Raw genomic sequence first — 7,155 nt, forward strand, 5'->3', positions numbered from 1 at the left:
ACTCAATGAATACTTCTACTTCCAAAGCCAGGTTTCCAGTTTTATATGTTGGCAATTTCCTCCAAAGTGGCACTCCATGTAATGGATAATATTATCCACATAAGCACTGTTCTTAGGTTTTATATGAGGACAGCCAAAACCTGGTTCTTTGATGAATGTTTTATCCAGGGGGAGAGGGTGGAAGGAGGGAATGAAGTAATCAGTACTATCTGAGCTCCCACTCCCAGTTATGACCCAAAGGCTTATCATTAGATACCTAGAAGCATGGGCTCCCACAATAAACCAGCCCTGTCTTCAGGGCAGAACAGACATCTTCTTGCTTCTGTGGTAGAAGATGCTTGCTCCCTACCCAGATCCAAGTCATGATAGATCACAGACTCCACTCATGCAGTACACCAGTACACTGGGCTGACATATTTCTGGGAGTCCAAATTGTCTTTCCAATTGCCCTTTGTCATCCTGCACAGAGTTCCCTGTGGCTCTCAGCCTGACTGCTTGTGAATAACACCAGACAAGTCTTCTGGAAGATTTTGTAACTATGCACTGAAGCTATGGAGACCTCTAGTTGGGGGAAATCCAGCTTGCTGAATCACTCATTTCCTGTTCTTGATCTCATAAACTTCTACTTGATGTTTCCTCTTTCCAAAAAGCTATAATTTTGTAAGAAGCAACATTTTACATAATGCGGTTTTATGGGCCAGGGAATTAACACCATATAATTCTGATGATGCCTGATCATTATAAGTATTTCCATTGGAAAAGTTCTAGTGCTGAGAATCATTCAGTAATGATCCTCACATGTCACTAGGATGCTTGATGTTGCAGGCAGGATCTCCATTTGTTTATACCATAAAGTAGAAGACATTGCTCAGCTTGTCAGTAATAAGTCAGGAGAAGCTACTATTTGTAAAAATGTCAAGAGAATTTACAAATGCAACCCAGGACTCAGGCATGTGAGTGTTTCTGTGAGCACACTTATCTTTGATGCTGAAAGGAAAATGGATCTATTTTCCACTCCTTCTATAGTTATCTGCATTTCCTGGGAATCCTGGGAACTTTCTGTTTCTCCTTCCCTCTCTTGACATTGTCCCTGTGTGTAGATGGCTCCCTTGAGTTCCCACCTGTTGTATCTTCTGACTCTCTCACCTCTGCATCAAACCAAATGTGGAAAAAAATAGGAGCTCCTCATAATTTTTTGAAGGTATCATTCACAAAAAGTGGCACATGCTGAAAACTGCCTAGGAAAACTCCACTACTAGAAGTGCTGTTACCCTCAAGAAATGTCCCTTGGTAGACCCGTGACTCCTCTCTTCTTCCATGTGGTCAGACCAAGTTTCTATATCCGTCTGTGCCTGTTTCCCACTTCGGTTATCTTGACAAATTTGAATTTTCCCTGTTTTGTTGGGAGGCTGATTTCATTTCATTTGTTTTGTGTCCTGTTCTTCCTCATTCTACATAATGTGTAGGTTTATTTGCCACTAAACATTCAGCTTTGTTTCTCAGCTACTACTTACTACATTAGATTTTAAATCATTAAACAAAATTGCCAGGTGGTTACATATACCACAAAATTATTCTCATGAGAATTCATGAATAGAACACAAAGTTGATGCAAAAGTGTGTCAGTAGCATATTTATTCTAAAATCTGCATCATAAATTTACACCAAAATCTGTCTCTTTGCTGATGTCCTTGCTTGTGGACATCATATACTTTCTAGGTAAAGAATAGAAGTGTCTCCACTCAAAACTCAAGGATTCCTCTTCTTCATGAAAGACAGTGACAATGTCACCCACTCTCTTTATAGGAATGAGGAAGGCACATACAGTGTAAGACCATTTTTAACATATGTGCAACTATATACTATGACAAAAGACAACCCCTAAACACTGCCATGCATCCATGCCATTCTATGGCAGTTTCACCAGTTTGCAATAAAAATGAGAAAAGGAATGAAGAATTGTGCTTTCAGACCCATCCATTTGAAGAGTCCAACTCCAGTGGTAGACATTACATGACTGTGAGCTCAGAAGAGGCTCTCCATTTCACATCTTCACTATTGGAATCCTCTGTTTTAAATTAAACACTGATAGTTTTAGAAAGTAATTAATTGCAGCATTATTTATAATAACCAGACCCTGGAAGCAACCTAGATGCCCCTCAACCAAAGAATGGCTAAAAAAATGTGGTACATTTACACAATGGAATACTACTCAGCAGAAAAACAAACAAAAAAGCAAACAAGCAATAAAATCTTGAAATTACAGGCAAATGGTTAGAACTGGAAGAAACCATCCTGAGTGAGGTAACCCAGTCACAAAAAAGATAAACATGGTATGTACTCACTCATATATGGATATTAGACATAGAGCAAAGGATTAGCAGCCTACAATCCACACCTCCAGAGAAGCTAGGTGTGTAGGAAAACCTGAGAACACTGTCAGGCATAAGCCAACTTTCTGAATTTCCAGTTCTCAAGATAATATAAATAACTGAGTTCAGGTTTTAAAAAAAGATCAAGACAGCTACATATGTCTATAATGAATGAGTTGCAGTAATATAGTAGAAAATTGTCATGAAAATAAAATGTGATCTTCAAAAGAAAGTGGCATTAGTGTTTAAAATAATAAAAAAGGATGATATTATAGTAACAGGAGACTAAAGTATGGGATACTGTAATATTTTGTGAGGAAACTATTTGTGATCAATTTAAGCCTGAGTACACCTATCCAAAAAGAATGCAGGCTCAATTCCCAATCTGCCCACTGTTGCTGGACATGATAGGTAGACACTTCAAGTGGATTATGGAGTTTTATATTAATGGGATTAAGATTTTTTTTAAAAAAAATAACCTCTTAAAAGAAAATCAATTGAATGTATACATGACTTGTCCTATAAATTGATCATCCAAAGCAAAGGCAAGCCAAGTTAGGCTTTGATTTTATTCATCATCCATGCATGTGTTTGATCTATATGTACTAACTACTTTATTGGTGCTAAACATTATACTGAGAGACAAAGAAACTATGTTTAAAATATGTAAACTAATCCCTGACTCAATAGTTTGCTTTATCTAATGGAAATAGCATGCCTAAATCCAAAAGATCACCCGTAAAATGAACACTTACAAATGTGGTTAAGTGTTGCTACAATGAAAGCGTTTGAAAGCATATGAGGACACTCACACTGTTGCTACTCTCAGTAGAAGGGTATCAGAAGGGATCAGGAAAGGGTGCAGGATAATTATCAGCACTGGATGGGGACAGTGTGAACACATGGCCAGGAAAGAAAGATATTTGCAGTTACAACAGTGAATGTAAGTCCAGCTGTGATAGAATTTCCCAGAGGCCACATAACATCCTGCAGGACAAATAAGAAGTTCTCAGCATACCCAGGATGAGGAATGGAGATGAGACTGGGTAAAGCATACTGTTATGGGGAGTTCCACAACTCACAAGAGAAGCTGCAGACATAGAGCAGAGGCTAAAGCTGATCCTCTGAGGAAGAATAGGGATATAACCTGTGTCCCTGAATATCAGACCCATAAAGGAAAGTTATGCCTCAAGCCTACTACAACTTAGTCTTCTCCTGAACATTGTAAATACCTCCACTGAAAAAAACAAAGAGAACTTACTTGAATTAAGCAGAAAGAAAGAAAGAAAGAAAAAGAAAGGAAGGATGGAAGGAAGGAGGAAGGAGGGGAGTAAGGGAAGGAGGGAGGGAGGGAGGGACGGAGGAAAGAACTAACTCACCTGACTGTAGGTATGCATGTCTGAGTATCAAAACAGACAACACAGGAAAATCTATCTTCTCCAAAATCTACAATCTCATAGTAATGACTCCCAATTAGAATGATTTCAAAGGATTTCCAAAGAGTATCCAAAGATTAATTACATTTATGCTCAAGTAACTCAAAAAAAGCATAAATATAGTTAAAGAGAACAACAACAAAAGAGCTGACTGGAATAATGACAACATCTCAAAGCATTAATATAGAATTCAAGGAGCTGGTGAGAGAGGTCACTGTTTAAGTTTACTTACTGTTCTTGGAGAGGACTACAATTTGAGGGGCCCCTGGCAGTAAGACCATGATACAAACCTGGTATATGAGCTAGCTTGTTGGAGCTCATTCCTTGCAGTAAGATGCCATACTCAGCCTTATTGCATGGGAAAGGGGCCTGGTCCTGCTCCAACCTATGTTGACTCTTCATGGGAGCCATTACCCATGAGGAGAAGAGGACTGGGGGTGGGCTAAAGGGAGGTGATGGGGGTGGTAGGAGGTGAGGTGGGGTGAGAGGAGGTGTGGGAAGTAGAACTGTAGTTGGAATGTAAAATAAAATTTTAAAAACAGTAAAAATAAATATTTAAAAGTACATTCAGTAGAAAGAATTGCTTCATATAAACCAAACTGAAATAGTGCTGAAATGAAAAACTCAATAAGACAAATGAAAAGTCTCACCAAGAGATTGGAGCATGTGGAAAACAGAATATCAGAGCCTCAAGACAAGGTAAAGGCATTGGATTATTCAGTAAAGCACCAAGCAGTAAACTATTGAATGGTGAGAGGGTCACTGAAAAATACATGCCAAAAATTAAAAATCCTGCATTGAATGTAAATAAAACACAGCATACTAACATCTATGGGATACAATAAAAGCAGTCCTAAGAGACAAGTTTATAGAGTTAACTGCCTACAATTAAAAAATTTGGGCAAGTCCCAAATAAATGGATAATACTTGGCAAACAGAGAACAAACTAAATCCCAAAATATTAACCATGAAGAAATAATAAAAATCATGGTGGCTTTGCAGATGCCACTGTCCCCTATCACCCCTTCTTGCAGCCATGGTCAATTCCACCGTATTCTTTGGCATCATGGCCAATGGCAAGCCCTTAGGCCAGATCTCCTTCGAGCTATTTGTAGACAAAGTTCCAAAGACAGCAGAAAACTGTTGTGCTCTGAGCACTGGAGAGCAAGGATTTGGTTATAAGAGTTCCTCCTTTCACAGAATTATCCCAGGCTTCATGTGCCAGGGTGGTGACTTCACACGCCATAATGGCACTGGCGGCAGGTCCATCTACAGAGAGAAATTTGAATCATCCTGAAGCATACAAGTCCTGGCATCTTGTCCATGGCAAATACTGGACCAAATACAAATGGTTCCCAGTTTTTTATCTGCACTGCCAAGACTGAATGGCTGGATGGCAAGCATGTGGTCGTTGGGAAGGTGAAAGAAGGGATGAACATTGTGGAAGCCATGGAGCGTTTCAGGTCCAGGAATGGCAAGACCAACAAGAAGATCACCATTTCCGACTCTGGACAACTCTAATTCTTTTGACTTGCAGGCTTCTTATCCACCAGACCATTCCTTCTGTAGCTCAGGTGAGCATCCCCACCCCATCTGCTTGCAATGCCCTGTAATCTCTGCTCTCCCTGAAATCCTTTGGATTCCATATTTTCCTCATTCCCCTCCAAATCTAGCTGGATTTCAGAGATAAGTTTATGATTATGAATAAAAACTAAGTAAGAACTGTTAAAAAATAAATAAATAAAAGTAAAAATCCTGGCAAAGTCAGGAACAAGACTAGTCTGTCCACTCTCTCCATATCTATTCAATATATTAGCTGAGGTTCTAGCTTGAGAAATAAGATAAGTGAAGGAGATCAAGGGGATAGATATTTAAAGGACAATTCAAACTATTGTTACTTGCAGATGATGTGATAGTATACATAAAAAAAAAATCTTCCAGGGAACTCCTACAACTGATAAAAGTCTTAGCAAAGTGGCTGGGTACAAGATTAGCCCCCAAGAAATCAGTAGCCTTCTTATATACAAATGACGAGTAGATTGAGAAAGAAATTAACAAACAACAACCTTCACAATAGCCACAAACAATATAAAATATCTTGGGATAACTCTAACTAAAATAATAAAAGATTATTTTATTATTTCAAGTCTTTGAAGAAAGAAATTGAAGAACGTATCAGAAGATGGAAAGATCTCACATGCTCATGGATTGGCAGCATTAACATAGTAAAAATGGCCATCCTACCAAAAGCAACCTACAGATTCAATGCAATCTTCCTCAAATTTCAACACAATCCTTTACAGACCTTGGAAGTACAATACTCAATCTCATATGGAAAAACAAAAAACCCAGTATAATTAAAACAATCCTGAACAGTAATATAATTTCTGGAGGTATCTCCATCTCTGATTTCAATCTGTACTACAGTACACAGTAATATAAATGGCATGAAGATGTGTTAATCAATAGAATCAAACCAGAGACATAAATCCACACACCTATAGACACCTGATTTTCTATAAATAAGCCAGAAATACACAACAGAAACAACAAATGCTGCTGGCCAATTTGGATGTCTGCAAGTAAAAGAATGCAAATAGATTGATATTTATCACCCTGCAAAACAACCTCACCTCCAAGCAGATAAAAGACATCAACATAAAAGCACATACTGAACATGATAGAAGAGAAACTGGGGAATAGCTTTGAGCACATTGGTACAGAAGGCAACTTCCTGATCAGAACGCCAGTAGCACAGGCACTAAGATCAACAATTAATAAATGGGACCTCATGGAAGTAAATGGCTTCTATATGCTAAATGACATATGTCAATAGGATAAAATGCCAGCCTGCAAAATGAAAAAAAAAAATTTCGCCAACTCCAACTATCCAAAATATAAAGAACTCAAGAAAGCAGACATCAACAAACTAAATAATCCAATTTTAAGGTAGGAAACAGATCTAAACAGAATTCTTAATAGAGCAACCTCAAATGGCCGAGAAACACCTAAAGAAATGTTCAACATCCTTAGTCATCACAGAAATGGAAATCAAAACTACTTTGAGATTCTATTTTACATCTGTCAGAATGGTTGACATCAAAAATACAAGTGGCAATTTGTGCTGGCAAGGATGTGGATCAAGAACACTACTCCATTGCTGGTGGTAATTCAAACTTGTACAACCACTATAGAAATCAATATTGTGGTTCCACAGAAAATTGGTAAATGATCTACCTTAAGACACAGCTATACCACTCTGGAGCATGTACCCAAGGATGTTCCATCCTACCACACAGACATTTGCTCAACTATGTTCATAGTGGCTATATTCATAATAGCCAAAA

General features: G+C 38.2%; 1 pseudogene; it reads left to right on the top strand.

Annotated features, from left to right (window-relative positions):
* The first annotated feature begins 4,832 nt into the window (after positions 1 to 4,832).
* LOC127229945 (peptidyl-prolyl cis-trans isomerase A-like) lies at positions 4,833 to 5,530 on the top strand (annotated as a pseudogene).
* Positions 5,531 to 7,155: the final 1,625 nt, after the last annotated feature.

Source organism: Phodopus roborovskii, unplaced genomic scaffold (assembly GCF_943737965.1).
Source record: "Phodopus roborovskii unplaced genomic scaffold, PHOROB, whole genome shotgun sequence".
NCBI lineage: Eukaryota > Metazoa > Chordata > Mammalia > Rodentia > Cricetidae > Phodopus > Phodopus roborovskii.